This window comes from Gorilla gorilla, chromosome 23 (assembly GCF_029281585.2).
Source record: "Gorilla gorilla gorilla isolate KB3781 chromosome 23, NHGRI_mGorGor1-v2.1_pri, whole genome shotgun sequence".
Classification (NCBI taxonomy): domain Eukaryota; kingdom Metazoa; phylum Chordata; class Mammalia; order Primates; family Hominidae; genus Gorilla; species Gorilla gorilla.
The window spans coordinates 10239728-10258489 of record NC_086018.1 but is presented as its reverse complement, the minus strand read 5'-3'; positions in this window follow the sequence as shown (position 1 = coordinate 10258489).

The window sequence follows — 18762 nt, the reverse complement described above, 5'->3', positions numbered from 1 at the left end:
TAAGCATGAAGTCCCAGGTGGACATCAGTTGCCAGGAGGACACCAGGACCCAGTTGCTCATCAAGCCACAGCTGAACACCAGTTCCCCATGAACACCAGTCCTCAGGTGGGCACCTAGTCCTCTTGTGTGCATCAGGTGCCAGGCTGACATAGGCACCAGCTGAACTCTGGGCCTCAGGTGAACATCAGATCCCAGGTTGTCACCCAGGCCCCAGGTGAACACCAGGTTTTAGGTGGACACGAGGTCCTAGGTGGATGTCTATGCTCCTGGTAAACCTCAGGCCCTAGTGGACACTCAGGCCCTTTATAGACATCTGGCTGCATGTGCACTCCCAGGGCCCAGGTAGACATGAGGCCCCAGAGGAACACCAGTCCTTAATCACCTAAGACTGAATTCCCCAAGGGCTGGAGACTGAGTATTCACCTTGGGCCTAGGAATCTACCTGGGGCCAGATGTCGATGTGGGGCCTGATGTCTACTCAGGTTCAGCTGTCCACCTAGGGCGGGGTGTTTTTCTGGGACCCAGAGTCTACCTGAAATCTTGGTATCAACCTAGGGCCTATGTGTCCACTTGGAGTCTGATGTGCACCTGAAGCCTGAGTTTTCACCTGGGATCTGATGAGCACCTGGGGCCCAGGTTTCCATCTGAAACATCAGGTTCTAGTTATACATCTGGGCCCCAGGTATACACTAGGTACCAAAAGAACTCCAGCCCCTATCTTAACATGAGGTCCTAGGTGAATGCCCAGGCCTCATGTCTACATTAGGCCTCAGGTAGACATGACTCCAGGCGGGCATCAGGCCTGATATTGGCTCTATGTCTCCACCCAAATCTCATGTTGAATTGTAATCCCCACGGGTTGAAGAAGCGGCCTGGTGAATGGTGATTGAATCATGGGGGCAGACTTCCCACTTGGTGTTCTCGTGATAGAGTTCTTACGAGACCTGGTTATTTGAAAGTGTGTAGCACATCCCCCTTCTGTCTCCTTCCTCCTCCCACATGGTAAAAAGGCTTACTTCCTCTTGGCTTTACATCATGATTGTAAGTGTCCTGAGCCTGCCCAGTCATGCTCCCTATTAAGCCTGAAGAACTGTGGGTCAGTTCAACCTCTTTTCCTCATAAGTTGCCCAATATCAGGTAGTTTTTTATAACAGTGTGAAAATGGACTAATACAAGGCCTTAGGATAACAACCATGCTTCAGGCCACAGGTGGACATCTGGCTGCAAATGGACACTATTCCCCAGGTGGATACCTAGGCTCAAGGTTGACATTAGTCCCCAGGTGAACAACAAGCCCCAGGTGAATACCTATGCCCTAGTAGACATTAGGCCTCAGGCTGACACTCAGTCTAACCTCAACATTAAGCTCAGGTGGACACCCAGACTCCAGATACTAGACCCCAGGGGTACACCAGACTCCTGGTAGGCATAAGGCCCCAGGAGGACACTAGAATCCAGGTGTACATAAAGCCACTGGTTGACACCAAGCCCTCAGATGAACACCAGGCCAACTAGTGGACATTAGGCACATGAGAATACTTGGGCACCAGGCAGGTATCAGGCCCCAGGTAAACATTGAACTTCATGTGGACATCATTCTCCATGTGAACTCTAGCCCCAGCTAAACATCAGGCTCCAGGTGGAAGCCCAGACCCCAGGAGCACTTCTGGCCACAGTTGAACATCTGTCTCCAGGTGAATATCAGACCATGGATGGATAGCAAGTCCCCAGGTGGACATCAGGTCAAAAGTGAATATAAGTCTCTAGGAAGATATCTGGCCCCAGGTGGATACTGAACTAGAGGTTTACATGAGGCCCTAGGTTGACAGTAAGGCCCAGGTAGACAGCAGGCCCCAACCGAAGACCAGGCCCAGGTGGATACTGAACTAGAGGTTTACATCAGACCCCAGATTGACATTCAGTCCCCAGGTGGTCATGACACCTCAATTGGACACCAAGTCCTCAGGTGCCCCAGGTGTACACCAGGTCAAAGACGAACACAAGACCTAAGGTTGACACTGAAGCCCCAAGTGGACATGAGGCCCTAGGTGAATAATATGACCCAGGGGATCATTAGGACCCAGCTTCATACCAGTCCCCAGGTTTACACGAGGCCCCCAGTAGGTTCCTAAGCTTTAGTTGGACATGAGGTCTCCAGTAGACACCCAGGAGTAAGGTGGACATCAAGCATCAGATGGACGTCTGGCCGTGGATGAACATCAAGCCTCACATGGATACCCAGTCCGCAGGTAGACATCAGGCCCCAGTTTGACATCAGTTTCTCAATGGATCCCCAAGCCCCAGGTGGATATCCAGTCTCCAGCTGAACATCAGCCCCTCATGGACACCCAGGCCCCAGGTGGATATCAGGTGTCAGGTGAACACAAGTCCCTAGGCAGACGTCAGGCATCAGGTGCACACTCAGACCCCAAGAGGACATCTGTCCCCAGGATGACCTCAAGGTGTACATTAGGCAACAGATGTACACCCAGGTCCAAGGCAGACACGAGTCCCTAGTAAAACTCAAGGCCCCAGGAGGATACTCAAGCCCTAGGTGGATGCCTAGAACCCAGGTAATTACAAGGCCCCAGGTGGATATCAGATTCCAGATGAACATTAGGCCCCAAATGGATACCTAGGCACCAGGTAGACACCAGGCCCCAGGTGCATCCCCCAGTCTCAGGTGCACACTAGGCCCCCAGTGAACACTGGCTCCAGGTGAGCACCCAGTCCAAGGTAGACACCGTGACCCAGGTGGTCATTAGGTCACAGCTGAACACCAATCTTAAGTGAACACCAGATCCCAGGTGGGTACCTAGTCCAGGTGGATATTGGGCCCCAAGTGGACACCGAGCCCCCAGGTGAATATCAAGCTTCATGTGGACATCATGCCTCAGGTGAACTCCGGGTCCCAGCCCAGCTGAACATCAGGCTGCAGGTGGATGCCTAGGTTCCAGGTACACAACAGGTCACAGTTGGACATTCAGCCCCAGGTGAACATCAGGCCATGGGTGGATAAACAGTCCACAGGTGGACATCAGGTCAAAGTTGAACATCAGTACTCAGGTGGACATCAGGCTCCAGGTTGACATCAAGCCCAAGGTGGACACTGAACTAGAGGTTTACATCAGGCCCCAGGTTGACACCCAGGCTCAGGTGGACGTTAGGCCCCAGGTAGATACCTAGGCCCCTAGTAAACCTCAGATTCTAGGTTGACATTCAGGCCCCCAGTAGTCATTTGGCCCCAAGTGGACACTCAGGTGCCAGGTTCACATGATGTCTTAACTGGACACCAAGGGGCCAGTTTGATACCCAATCCTATGTGGATGACAGGTCCAAGGTTACACTCAAGCCCCAAGTGGACACCAGGCCCTAGGTGAATAATACAACCCAGGTGGTCATTAGGCCCCAGAATGACACCAGTCCCCAGGTTAACAGGAAGCCCCCAGTGGGTACCTAGGCCCCAGCTGGACATCAGGCCTAATGTGGACAAACAGGATCAAGATGGACATCAGGACTCAGGTGGACATCTGGTGACAGGTGGACAACAAGCCTGGTGTGTACCTTGTCCCCGGGTGGTCATCAGGCCCCAGTTCAACACCAGTCCCTGAGTGGATTCCTCGGCTCCAGATGGACATCCGGTCTTCAGCTGAACATCAGACCCCAGGTGAACACCAGGTCTTAGGTGGACATTAGGCCCCTGGTGGACATAAAGTACCAGTGGACATCCATGCTGCAGGTGGACACCCAGGGCCCAGATGGGCATCAGGCCCCATTTGGACATTGAGGCCCCAGGTGGATATCAGGCCTCAGGTGAACCCTAGGTCCAACATAGACATCAGGCCTTAGGTTGACACTCAAGCACCAGAAGGACTGCTGCACCTAAGCAGAAAACAGACCCTTATCTGGATATCTAAGATACAGGTATACAGCAAGCCCCAGGCTGACATCCAGACCCCAGGTGGACACCATACCCCAGGTGAACAGCAGGCAACAGTTTGGCACCAAGTACCTAAGTGAAACAAAGCCTTAGGTGATTACCAGGCCATAGGTAGTCATTAGTCTCCAGCTGGACAATAGTCCCTAGGTGGATACCCAGGCCCCAGGTGGACACTAGACCCCAGATTAATAGAAAAACCAAGTAAAAAATCAAGCCCCAAGTGGACAACCAGGCCCTAGGTAAATACACAAATCTCAACCTGACACCAGGCCCTATTTGGACACCCAAGCCCTAGGTGGACTTCGGACCCCAGGTAAACACTGAACTCTAGAAGGTCTTCAGGCCCTTTGTTGACTACCTGGCCCCAGGGAGACACCAGGCTTAGATGAACTTCAGGCACCAGCTGTACATCAGGTTCCAGGCAAATGTCCAGGCCCCAGGTGGATATCACACCTCAGATGAACACCAGGCCCCTGGTAGACATCAAAAAACAGGTGGACACTCAGGCCCCTACTGAATATAAGTCCCCAGGTGGACATCTGTCCCAAGGTGGACACGAGGCCACAGATGTACCCTTAAGCCTAAGGCAGACCCCAGTCCCCAGGAAAACTCCAGGCTCCATGAGGGCACTCAGACCCCAGATGGATGCACTGGTCCTAGGTAAATACAAGGCCCCAGGTAGACATCAGGCCCCAGTGAACACTGGAGCCCAGGTGGGTACCAAGTCCCCAGGTGTGCATCAGGCAGAAGGTTGACCCAGTCCTCAGCTGAACTCTGGGCCCCAGCTGAACATCATAACCCAGATGGTCACCCAGGCTCCAGGTGAACACGTGGTCTTAGGTGGACATCAGGCCCCACACGAACACCCAAGCCCCAGGTAGAGATCAGGCCTTAGGTGTACACCAGACCTCAGGTGGGCATCTGGCTCCAGATGGCCATAGGAGGATAACTAAGCCTCTCCTGGATATCAGGCCCCAGGTGGGCACCAGGCTCCAGGCGAACATCTAGCCCCAGGGGGACATCCAGCCCCTGGTGGACATCAGGGCTCACATGCATAAGCAGTTTACAGATGGACACCTGCCACAGGTGCCTCACCTCTACTCCCTGAAACCTCACTTCCCCTCATGGGCCTTCTGTCCGACTTGGGGTACCCCTAGACGCCTTAGGTGCACACTGGACTAGAACCAGGGATGCCAGGGTCCCTGGGGCTCAGCGCAAGGGTTCATGGGAATACACTTTCGTCAGTGGGCTACCCAGTCCCTGCTTCTCCATGGCACAGTTTTTTTTTTCTCTGCCCCAGGTGCCTCACCTTCCCCTCATGAGCCTTCTGTCCACCTTGTGGTACCCCTGGCGGCCCGAGGCGCACCCTGGGCTCGAACCAGGGATGCCAGGGTCCCCAGGGCACAGGGCAAGGGCTGATGGGGAGACACTTTCTTCCGTGGGGGTCCCTGGCCCCGCTTCTCCGTGGCGCGTTTTTTTTCTTTCCTCTGTCCCAGGTGGGTCACCTTCCCCTCATGGGTCTTCTGCCTGCTTTGGGGTACCCCTAGTGGCCCCAGGCACACGCTGGGCTCAAATAAGGGTCGCCAGGGTCCCCGGGGCCCAGCGCAAGGGTTGATGGGAAGACACTTTCACCCGTGGGGGACCCAGGCCCCGCTTCTCAGCAGCGCTGTCTTTTTTTTTTCTCTGCCCCAGGTGACTCACCTTCCCCTCATGGGCCTTCTGCCCGCTTTGGGTTACCCCTAGCAGGCCAGAGGCGCACCCTGGATTCGAGCCAGGGACGACAGGGTCCCCGGGGCCCAGCACAAGGGCGGATGAGAAGGCACTTTCGTCCTTGGAGGACCCAGGCCCTGCTTCTCTGTGGCGCATTTTTTTTTTTTCTTTTATGCCACAGGTGCCATACCTCTCCTCCCTCAAACCTCACCTTCCCCTCATAGGCTTTCTGCCCGCCATGGGGTACCCCAAGAGGCCTGAAGCGCACCCTGGTCTTGAACCAGGGATGCCAGGGTCCCCTGGGCCCAGCTCAGGGGCTGATGGGAAGACACTTTCTTCCGTGGGGGACCCAGGCCCCGCTTCTCCGCGGCACAGTTTTTTTTTTCTCTGCCTCAGGTGCCTCACCTACCCCTCATGGGCCTTCTGCCCGCTTCTGGGTACCCCTAGCGGTCCCAAGGCGCACCCTGGGCTCGAACCAGGGTCGCCAGTGTCCGCGAGGTCCAGCGCAAGGCCTGATGGGAAGGCACTTTCGTCAGTGGGGGACCCAGGCCCAGCTTCACTGCGGCGCGGTTTTTTTTTTTTTTTTTCTGCCACAGGTGCCTCACCTTCCCCTCATGGGCTTTCTGTCCGCCTTGGGGTACCCCCAGTGGCCCGAGGCGCACCCTGGGCTCGAACCAGGGATGCCAGGGTCCCTGGGGCCTAGCACCGGGTCTGATGGGAAGGCACTTTCTTTCGTGGGGAACCCAGGCCTCCCTTCTCCGTGGCGAGGTTTTTTTCCTTTTTTCTCCGCCCGAGGTGCCTCACCTTCCCCTCATGGGCTTCTGCCCACTTTGGGGTACTGCTAGTGGCCCGAGGCGCACACTGGGTTCGAACCAGGGTCGCCAGGGTGCACGGGGCCAAGCGCAGGGGCTAATGGTAAAGCACTTTCGTCCGTGGGGGACCCAGGCCCCCCTTCTCCGTGGCGCGTTTTTTTTTTTTTTTTTTTTTCTGCCACAGGTGCCTCACCTCTCCTCCCTCAAACCTCACCTTCGCCTCATGGGCCTTCTGCCCGCCTTGGAGTAGCCCTAACGGCCCGAGGCGAACCATGGGGTCGAACCAGGGACGCCAGGGTTCCCGGGGCCCAGTGCAAGGGCTGATAGGAAGACACTTTCATCCGTGGGGGACCCAGGCACTGCTTCTCCGCGGAGCAGTTTTTTTTTTTCTTTTGGCTGCCCCAAGTACCTCACCTTCCCCTCATGAGCCATCTGCCTGCTTTGGGGTACCCCTAGTGGACCGAGGCGCACCCTCAGCTCGAATCAGGGTCGTCAGGGTCCCCGGGACGCAGCGCAAGGGCTGATGGGAAGACACTTTCGTCCGTGGCGGACCCAGGCCCCGCTTCTCTGCTGCGCGGTTTTTTTTTTGTTTTTTTTTTTCTGCCACAGGTGCCTCACCTCTCCTCCCTCAAACCTTAACTTCCCCTCATGGGCTTTCTGCCCGCCTTGGGGTACCCCTAACGGCCAGAGGCGCACCCTGGGTTTGAGCCAAGGTCGCCAGGGTCCACGGGGCTCAGCGCAGGGCCTGATGGGAAGGCACTTTCGTCCATGGGGGACCCATGCCCTGCTTCTCCGTGGCGCGTTTTTTTTTTTTTTTTTCTGCCACAGGTGCCTCACCGCTCCTCCCTCAAACCTCACCTTCCCCTCATGGGCCTTCTGTCTGCCTTGGGGTACACCTAGCGGCCCGAGGTGCACTGTGGGCTTGAACCAGGGAAGCCAGGGTCCCTGGGGCCCAGCGCAAGGGCTGATGGGAAGACAATTTCATCCGTGGGGGAACCCAGTCCCCGGTTCTCCGCGGCGAGGTTTTTTGTTTTTTTTTTTTCCTCTGCCCCAGGTGCCTCACCTTCCCCTCATGGGCCTTCTGCACACTTTGGGTACCCCTAGCGGCCCGAGGCGCACCCTAGGCTCGAACCATGGAGGCCAGATTCCATGGGGCCAAGCGCAGTGGCTGATGGGAAGGCACTTTCGTCCCTGGGAGACCCAGGCACCGGTTCTCCGCTGCGCGTTTTTTTTTTTTTTTTTTCTGCCACAGGTGCCTCATCTCTCCTCCCTCAAACCTCAGCTGAAACTTTTGGGCCTTCTTTCCTCCTTGGGGTACTCGTAGCAGCCTGAGGCGCAGCGTGGGCTCGAACCAGGGATGTCAGCGTCCTCGGGACCCAGCTCAAGGGCTGACAGAAAGACACTTTCGTCAGTGGGGGACCCAGGCCCCGCTTCTCCGCGGCGCGGTTTTTCTTCTTTCTCTGCTGCAGGTGCCTCACCTTCCCCTCATGGGCTTTCTGCTCTCGTTGGGGTACCCCTAGCGGGTCCGAGGTGCACCCTGGTTTCCAGCCAGGGACACCAGGTTCCCCAGGGCCCAGCGCAGGGGCTGATGGGAAGGCACCTTCGTCCGTGGAGGAGCCAGGCCCCGCTTCTCTGCAGCGCGGTTTTTTTTTTTCCTTTGCCCCAGGGGTCTCACTTTCCTCTCATGGGCCTTCTGCCGGCTTCTGGGTAACCCTAGCAGGCGCGAGGCGCACCTGGGGCTTGAACCAGGGTTGCGAGGGTCCATGGGGCCCAGGGCAGGGGCTGATGGGAAGACACTTTCATCCGTGGGGGACCCAGGTCCCGCTTCTTTGCGGCGCGGTTTTTTTTTTTTTTTCTCTGCCCCAGGTGTCTCACCTTCCCCTAATGAGCATTCTGCCCTCTTTGGGATACCCCTATTGGGCACGAGGCGCACCCTGGGCTCTAACCAGGGTCGCCAGTGTCCATGGGGCCCAGCGCAGGGGCTGATGGGAAGGCACTTTCGTCCGTTGGGGACCCAGGCCCCGCTTCTCCGCGGCGTGTTGTTGTTTTTTTTTTTTTCTGCCACAGTTGCCTCACGTCTCCTCCCTCAAACCTCACCTTCCCCTCATGGGCCTTCTGTCCGACTTGGGGTACCCCTAGTGGCCAGACGCACACCCTGGGTTCGAAACTGGGACACCAGGGTCCCCGGGGCCCAGCGCAAGGGCTGATGCGAAGACACTTTCTTCCTCGGGGACCCAGGCTCTGCTTCTCTGCGACGTTTTTGTTTTTTTTTTTTCGCTTTTCCCCAGGTGCCTCACCTTCCCCTCATGGGCTTTCTGCCCACCTTGAGGTACCACTAGCAGGCCCGAAGCACACCCTGGTTTCGAGCCAGGGACTCTAGGGTCTCCGGGGCCCAGTTCAGGGCTGATGGGTAGGGACGTTCGTCTGTGGGGGACCCAGGCCCCACTTCTGGGCAGCGCAGTTTTTTATTTTTTTCTCTGCCGCAGGTGTCTCACCTTTCCCTCATGGGCCTTCTGTCTGCCTTGGGGTACCCCTAGCAGGCCGAGGCGCACGCTGGGCTCGAGCCAGGGATACCAGGGTCCCTGGGGTGCAGCGCAAGCGCTGATGTGAGGACAGTTTCTTCTGTGGGGGAGCCAGGCCCCGCTTATACGCTGCGCGGTTTTTTTTCTTTTTTTTTTTTTCTCTGCCCCAAGTGCATCACCTTCCCCTCATGGGCCTTCTGCCCGCTTTTGGGTACCCCTAGCGGCCTGAAGCGCACCCTGGTCTCGAACCAGGAATGCCAGGGTCACCTGGGCCCAGCGCAAGGGCTGATGGGAAGACACTTTTGTCCGTTGGGGACCCAGGCTCTGCTTCTCCGTGGTGCGGTTTTTTTTCTGCCACAGGTGCCTCACCTCGCCTTCCTCAAACCTCAACTGCCCCTCATGGGATTTCTGCCCGCTTGTCTTCCGAGGCTGCGGTGTGGATCTCGCACTGCGGCTGCCTCGCCTTGGCTGAGGAGAACCTCGGTGGGTAGGATTCAGAGGGGCTTTTGGTTTCCCGTTTTCCACACTGAACCCTTCTAACTGGTCTCTGAGCCTGATTATTAAGGGCTGCAAACAGGAAGGATTTTATTCACCATAGATGCTGCTCCGAGTAGTCCCAAAGCGAGGCGGCGCCCCCAAGGTCTGTGCTGAGAACGCTGCTCTGCCTTCGCGGTGTCCCCCGGGTGTGTGCTGAGCAGAATGCAGCTCCGCCCTCGCAGTGCCCCCAGCCCGCCCGCCTGGGTCTGTGCTGAGGAGAACATGCTCTGCTTGGCTGTATCTCCGAAGTCTGTGCAGAGGAGAATTCAGCTCCGCCCTGGCAATGCTCTCTGGGTCTGTGCTGAGGAGAAGGCAGCTCCGCCCTCGCAAAGGCACACGGCGCCGGCGCAGGCGCAGAGAGGCGCACAGGGGTACCCCTAGCGGGCCGAGGCCCACCGGTGGCTCGAACCAGGGTCTCCAGGGTCCACAGGGCCCAGAGCAGGAGCTGATGGGAAGACATTTTCATCGTGGGGGACCCAGGCCCTGCTTCTCCGTGGAGCGGGTTTTTATTTTTCTGTTTCTGTGACAGGTGCCTCACCACTCCTCCCTCAAAACTCACCTTCCCTCATGGGCGTTGTGCTCCCAAAGCTCCCCTTGGCGTGCACTTAGCGGCTGAGGCACACCCTGAGCTCGAACCAGGGACACCAGGGTACCCGGGTCCCGGTGCAGGGACTGATGGGAAGACACTTTCGTCCCTGGGGAATCTGGCCGCGCTTCTCTGCGGCAAAGTTTTTTTTTTCTCTGCCCCAGGTACCTCACCTTCCCCTTATGGGCTTTCTGCCCGCCTTGGGGCAACACTAGTGGCCCGCGGCGTACCCTGGGATCAAACCAGGGATGCCAGGGACCTCAGTGCCCAGCGAACGGGCTGAGGAGAAGACAATTTCCTCCGTGAGGGACCCAGGCACTGCTTCTCGGCGGCGCGTTTCTTTACTTTCTCTGCCTCAGGTGCCTCACCTTCCGCTCATGGACCATTTGTTCGCTTTCTGGTACCGCAAGCGGTCCCGAAGCGCACCCTGGGATCAAACCAGGGTCGTCACTGTCCACTCTGCCCAGCATACGGCATAATGGGAAGGCACTTTCATCCATGGGGGACCCAGGCCCTGCTTGTCTGAGGCGAGGTCTCCTGTTTTTTTTTCTGCCCCTGGTGCCTCACCTCTATTCCCACAAACTTCAAATTCAACTCATGGGCCTTCTGTCCAAGTTGGGGTACCTGTAGCGGTCCGACGCGCACCCTGGGTGCCAACGACAGATGCCAGGGTCCCTGGGGACCAGCGCAAAGGCTGATGGGAAGACATTTTCGTCCGTGGATGACCCAGAAACCGCTTGGCGATGCATTTTTTTCTCTGCCCCAGGTGCCTCAACTTACCCCCATCAGCCTCCTGTCTCTCTGCGCCTGCGCCGGTGCCGTGCACCTCTCTACGCTGCCACCGTTGCTGGGGGATGGGTCCCTGAGACTTGGCGAAGTAGGAGTACTGGACTCGCACACAGGCCCTGTCTCGCAGGTTTTCAGGTGCGCTTGGTGTTTCCTCCGCTTTGAGGGGCAGGTCTCCAGTGGCTCCGGGCGCAGGCCTGGACATCACTGTCCATCTCGTCATCGCCCACTACGGCCTCAGAGACACAGGCTCACTGCATGTGCTCTTGGGGGACGTCAGTGCCACGTGTGGTCACACTGGCTTCGGCTCGGACTAGCCTCTGTCTCTCTTTGCCCGTGTCGCCAGAAGCCGCGTCGAGATGCAGGAGCCCCCGGGCCTTGGAGATGAAGGCAGGCCCCTGCTCCACCCAGGAAGGAGGGAGGCACTGGGCTTGTGGGTCAGTGCCTTTGTAGCGGACAGCACGCCTTGCGGCCCTGGGGATCTTTCTGTGCCCAGGCGAGAGCCTTTCCGCCTCACTGCATTGTAACCCCATTCCCGATCACCGGGTGGGATCCATCATCGGATCCCAAGAGGAGTCCGCGCAGCCCAGCCGACACCCCGAAGCTCCTCCTTCACTGGGAACCCAAGCAGAAGAACGATCAAGGAGGTCCTGACGACAGGACTCCTATGGGTCCGACCCTGGGTCTCCCGCAGGCCTGTCTGGTAGTCCTCTTCCCGCCTGCCGCCTGGGGCTGCGCCGCAGCCGCCGCCGCAACCTCCAGCACCGCCGCCCCAGTCCCCGCAGCCGCCGCGTCGCCACCATTTTTTAAAGGGTCCACAGCCTGACTCTGCCGAGTAAGGGGGGGTGGGGCGGGTGAGTCGGCCTCGCCAGCGCGCATGCGCGAGGCCCGAGCTGCCGCTTTGGTCACAGTGACCGCCACCGTTGCCCGGGGATGGGTCCCTGAGACTTGGCGAAGTAGGAGCCCTGTGTGATCGTGCGTCAGAGTCGGGGCTGAGACCAGTCCTAGCCAGGGCAGTTACCAGGACGGTCTCCGGAGGCCAGGATTCGCGGAGGGTCCACCAGCAGGAAGAAACCCCAGGAGGAAGAAACCTCAGACAGATCGCCGGGGAGGCAGCGCGGGATCCCAGCCTCAGGCGTGCGCGGACGGTGTGCGGGTGAGTCTCCCCAAAAGTGGCGCCCTTGTGATGTCGAGGACAGGTCTCCCTGTGTGCCCGTGGGCTGCTGTCTCACCGGTGGCTCGTAGTCACGGAGAGCAGAACCCGGCAGCTTCAGGGGCTGCCTGGGGGTGGGTGTTACCTGCTGTATGTCTGTGTGCGTTATGGGTGTGTGTGTGTGTGTCTGTGTGTCTGTGTGTGCGCGCGCGCGCGCGTGTCTGTGTGCCCACTCCTGTCTCTCTCTTAAGTCTCCCTCTCTCTCTCTCCCTTCTCGCTCTTTCCGTCGCCCTCTCTTTCTGTCTCTGTCCGTCTGTGTGCGTGCGCCTTGGGACACATGTTCCCTGTGCGCCGGAGGCTGGGTTTCTTGCACGTCGGCCTTTCTTCTGGTCAGCCTCTCCCCGCGTCTCTGCCTGGGTGTTGTGGCCGGTTGGCAATCGTTTTCCCGGCGGTTCCGGTTTGGAGGTCTGTGAAGGCCTGGGCAACGTGGGCATCTGCGTTGGAGCCGCAGGGGTTTTCATTCCCTCCCAATCCGGAGCGGCCTGTTTGCTAGGCCAGATCCAGACGACCGCTCCCCAACCAAGGACAACGGCCTCCCAGGCGCTCATTGTCCACCCGCAGGAGGGTGCCCGCAGACCTTCCAGAAGATGCTTCTCATGCCTCTCGCCCTCTGCCTTCATCGCGGAATCTAGCCACAGCTCGCCACAGGGATGGAAAAGGACGCCATCAACGGGATGGGGCAAGTATCTCTGTCACTCAAAGGCAGTATAGAGGTCCACCACAGTGGCATATCCAGTATGGTGCCCACCACCTCATCTTGGGGCTGGGTGAAGGGCAAGTGGCACTGCAGGAAATAGTAGCCTTGTTGTCTGTCCTCAAGTTATTCCACGATTGCGGCCCACACCAGTGCTTGGGCTTGTGAGAATGGAGGGCTCTCCAACAGTTCAGAAACAAGCAGTCTACCGCAGGGGTGAGAGGAGCAAAAGACACCCCCTCCTATGCTTTTCCATGGAACATCAAGTCCCTCAGAGTATAATCTCTGCTGGATTCTTGCTTCCTTATTTTTCTGTGTTCAAGTTTCTTCTTGTGGTGCTCTAGCACTCTTCCGTCAATATAGATATTGGAATTAACGATTATTTATCCATAACTTTGCTTTCTCTTTCTGAGAATAACTAGAGTCGAATATCTATAGTCAGTCATATTGAAGAAAAACCTCAGAAATATACTTCTTAGTAACTCAACACCCAAGAGCAAATCATAATGGAAATTATAAAATATTTTTAATTAAAAAATGTATACTACATTATAAAATGTGTCATTTTAGAGGAAAATGTAGGACCTTAAATTCTTATTTTATGAGGACAACAAATTAATATTTAAAATGTTTTGAATTTATTGGAAGAAGTTAGAAATATCAACAGAAATAAAAGGAAATAAAAAATACATGCATAGTGATTAAGAATACAGGGAAAGAAAAGTCAAGAAATATGGCCAAAAGTTTGTTAGTTGTTGTAGGAGCCATACAATAACAAAACTCTGGAGAAATGGCTTGATAAAATTAAGAGAAGAAACAAGTATGCAATCTCAGGAATCAAAATAGGAAATAATTATACATCAGGTGTCAAGAATTTTTTTTGTTTTTTGGAAAGGATCAGATGGTAAATATTTTAGGTTTTTGGGCTATATGGTTTGTGGCAACTAATCAATTCTATTGTTGTGGCATAAATTGACAGTATGTCAATGAATGAGCATGACAGTGTTCCAGTAATACTTTATTTATAAATACTGTCTGGCTTATTTGCCACAGTTTATTGAGTTTTGTTATAAATAATACAAATATCAAGAAGGTAAATTAGTGTAGCATGAAAACGTTTAATTCAATAAATTTGGAAATATATGTAAAATGTGTACAATTACTTGAAACATGCATTTTTCCAAAAGTAACCTAAAGTGAAAAGAAAAATCTGAATTTTGCATGTAATCAGTAGTCAGAAATCATATCATAAAGATAATTTCAAGCCATGATGACTTTACTGGCAAGTTGTTTCAAACATGAAACAAAACAATAATTCCAATCTTACATACAATCTTTCTGAGCATGAAACAGGAAAGAACATACTCTAGTTCATTTTATTATGCTATTATGACTCTGATATAACCTGACAAGGATAGCAAAGGGAAAGTAAATTAAACACCAATGTAATTTATGAAAATAATGAAGGAAAACTTAAAAAAGTTCCATGCAGAAATAAGCAATGCATTAAAATGTAAGACAGCACAGCCAATGTTTATTCTAAGAAACCCTGGGAAGCAATAATGGCCTCGTGTAAAGGTATCAATTAATATGATACACCACAACAAATAACTTAACAATATTATAAGCATATTTAATTTTATTTCTTAAAAAGTCATACATTTTAACAACCCGAAATTAAAAGAGAATCTAGTTTAACTGATAACATTTGTTTTCAAAAGTTCTATTGAAATTATAACACTTAACAATGGAATGTTAAAATATTTCCTTTGTGATTGGGAACAAAATAAACATAGATGGTACAAGCAATTTTATTTATCCTTTTGCAGGTCTTAGACACTGGGATAGGATTGTAAATATTAAAAAAATAAGAATTATGAAAGAGAAAACAGATTACTATGTTACCGATGACACTAAGTACACAGAAAATTCAAAATGATTGTAAGATACATTATACTAATGAATATGAGCTTTTAGCAAGATGCTTTGACACAAACGTATTATGCAATATTGAAATGCATTTCATATAAGTAGAGAACTTTATTTAGATGTGTCAATGTGGCTTACTCTCACAAACATAATATTTAGTGGCATGATTAAGTCACAAAAGAATATGTACAGTATAACTCAGTTTAAATAAAGTTCAAATAAACATAGACATAACATTGACATAAATATATTCTTGAATTGAAAGACTTTAATGAAATCACTTCTCCCCAAAATGAATCTTTGTAACTAGTGCATCCAAAGTAAAACCCAGTAAGGTTTGATTTAGATATTGACAAGCTAATTCTAGAATTTATGTAAGCTCTAAAAATATTAAAATTCAGTTAATAATTTATTGAGGAAGGAAGAATATATTACAGGAAATATAAGACTTAATTAATGCAATGTGGTATTAACAAAGTAATAAATAATCAATGAAATGGAATAGGTAGACTACAGTAAGGAAAATATAAGAACCCATGATATGTAAGAAAGCTAGTATTATAGATCAGTGGTGAAAAATAAATTTGCCAATAAATGAGAGTGAGAAAACTGGCTATACATATGGAAAATAATTAAAGTGATTCATTACCTTATATAATATGTAACAATCAATTCCTTGGTGATCAATATTTAAATGTAAAGCCAGGCAAAAATTACAGAAAACCCAACAGTAAAACAAAGAAAATGGCTTGTACATGTGCTTTATAAAATGTACAATGTAAGTGTCCACCATACATATTTAGAATCTCTTTAACTTATTTTTAACACAAAAATGCAAATGAAAATGTTTTATATGTACATTATTACTTATACAACAGATTGACCAAAAAAAGTCTGACAAGAAAGACTTCTGGCAAAGATATAGAGCAATAATAATTTCATATGCTTTCCTGGAAATGGAAATTATATCCGTTTTAAAAAGAGGCTTGTATTATCCAGTAATACTGAAGATGACCATATATTCTAATCAGCAATTGGCTTTCACTCCTTATTTTGTATGTACGTGGTTGGTCATTAAGAAATGTGATCCAAAATATTTACAGGCTCAGTTAAGTACTATAAGCAATGCAAAAGTTAAACAACAGTAGAATGTGGTAGATTCATACAGTGGAATACTACACTTTAGAAAAAATAGATAACTTATTTAGATATGTTAATGTGGCTTACTTTCACAAACGTAATATACAGTGGTATGATTAAGTCACAAAAGGATATGTACAATATAATTCAGTTTAAATAAAGTTCAAGAACACAAAACAGCAAGTTGGATTGTTTATAAAAGATTTACTGGACACTAAATCTATAAAGATAATAATAGAAATTGTTTTAACACATCCTTCAATTACCTTTCATTCCTCCAGAAATTTGTTGAAACCTCTTGAATGCCTATGACATTTCTCATTTCCTCCACTGTTTAATTTCCTTTTATACTTTGTTTAAAACTTTGAATGGACATATGAGAGATGAAGTCATATTTTTCTAAATAAGTTCAAAAATATTTTGCTTTAAAATATAAGTAGTGATTAAACTTCTAAGAATTGAGCAATAGTTGAATGTTATAAATTTAGTTTTCATGAATATTTCTCTCTCCACATTTCTTCTTCTCAACTTGCTCATATCCCTTCAAATGACAAAATACTTAGAAGTATTTGAGTCATGTTAGATATATTTTGAAGATATTATTTGCTTATTTATCTATGAGAGGTCAACAACAACTTCCATGAATATTAGGAAAGCAAATGTCGGTAGCTCTATTCACTTCAATATTGAATTCACCTATATCTGAAATTTAAATGTCAGTGATAGGACTGACAGAAAGTGACAATTTCTTTAGGTAGCACAGCACTAAGTGGCAATACTTTAATATTGTCATTATTACATTTTTCAGATATACAATATATACTTTACCAAGAATCCTAGTCTATTATGTTCTAAGGATGAGCTGTCTTTATACAAATTCACAATAAATAGCTGTGTAAATAAGAGTTACCATTTTTATTTTATAGCATAAAATGTATTTCAAATAGTTGTACAAATCAGATATGTTACAAAAGAAACATCTTTCCTATTATTGAATTACCCAAAGTTGCTTACCTAACATAGAATCTTGTGGAGGAAAATAGGCCAGTGAAATTCAGTGACTATTCATTATGATCAAGGTGATTAGTACAGAAATCTCCATGACTATTCTGTGCAGTGTCTTTTCTTTAACAATATTTTATAATCATTCTTATTTTTACTTTCTGTAGACAAATCCTTTCTTGTTTTGCCTCCTTTTAGGTACTTTTGAGATTATAAAAGTATATAGTAAAAACAAATGCACACACAAAACTATTCGGTTGGTATACTTAATTTTGTTAGAATAGATTTAGTCCAGCTATATTCCAGTGGTTTCTTACTGAGAGTCCATCCTAGTCCCCTGATTATTACTTGAGTGTTCAATGATGGTTTTTCCTTCATGTTAACAGGAAATAGTTTTGTTTTCTGCTAAAAATGGCAGTTGCCACCAGTATGTGTGAGTTTTATTTCTTAGAAAATAACTATATTTTATATTTGGTGAATATCTTGGTTTTGCATTTAATTTGCTAAGTAGAATCAATGCAATCACTATCATATTCTATAGTTTTTCCTAACAGATTGATAAAGTAAAACGTATGGTTTTTCTCATTTTTAGCATGTGTGTCCAATAAAATGACTTTATATAATTTTTTTCTTGTTGGTTCATTTTTTTTCCAGTCAAAGTTTCTTCTTTAGTTTCTCATATAATTGATTCGAAACTCCTAAGTGATGATCACGGTAACCTTAGGTATTTCTTAATTCTCCATAATAAATATAGCATCTGAGTCTAATTTCTTCTGGGAGATTTATTAACTTTTAAGATAGCATGTGTGACTTACATAATCTAACAATGCATTTTGCATACTAAAATGATGAAACATTCTTAATGAATTTAAATAGCTACTTTATCAGAAACAGGAGTCATAGGTTGATTTTTATGTGAGTAGTAGAGCTAAGAATATTTGTAAAACAGCTCTCCATGATGGGCTCCAACAGGATGAAGTAAGACCACCTATCAAGGAAGTAAGATCAATCCCAAAATGAAATTCTGCTCTAAGATCTTTTTGCTTTTTAACATGATTTCAGAAAAGGCTAATTTTTGCAATGGACTACAATACTTGTTTTGCTACATAATCTTTCAGGATTTTTTTTCTTTTATTTTTATTTTAAAATTAATTTTTGAGCAGCATTCTTGACTGCAAGAAAGCTTCTGTCAGTTTCCCAAATTACTCAAATAACATGTATTTTACACTGAAAATCATGAGCTCCTTAACTCAAAGCTTTTCCTTGTTGTTTTTGTAACTATTTACCATACAATTACTTGTAAATAAAATGTATAACATAAATATGCACTTACATAAAGGGAAATGTTTAAATATTTTTCAAACTTCTGAAAAAAGATAAAACTCTCGGTTTTTAAGAACATTGTATCTTTCATTTTATCCTTCTTTCTCCTCCAAATATATTAATAACTATCCTTCTATTTGTTACATTCTTTTACTTAAAGGGATTAAAGTATAAATCAGGTAATTAATACACAAAACTTTATTCTGTCCCTTGCTTGTAGCACTACTTCATTCCAGTTTCCTCAGAGTTTATTATGTAAATCAGAGAGATTTGTAAATAAGTATTTTACAGTCTACATTTATTTGATTATGAAAATGGAAACAGAATAAAATGTGAACAGATAATAAGCTTTACTTGTGTGTTTCTCCATCTTTTCAAGTTGATCAGGTATATGGATGGCATTTTAAATAATGTGTTAAATTTAGAGAATACATTAAATAGAAAAGAAAATTGTGGGAAATAGGAAAGCCTTTCCATTAAGGGTTTAGATATAAAATGTTCTATTCAGTTACAAACTAAACCTAAAATGAGAGGGTTTTTTTGTTTAACTGAAAGAGCTAGAGTGTA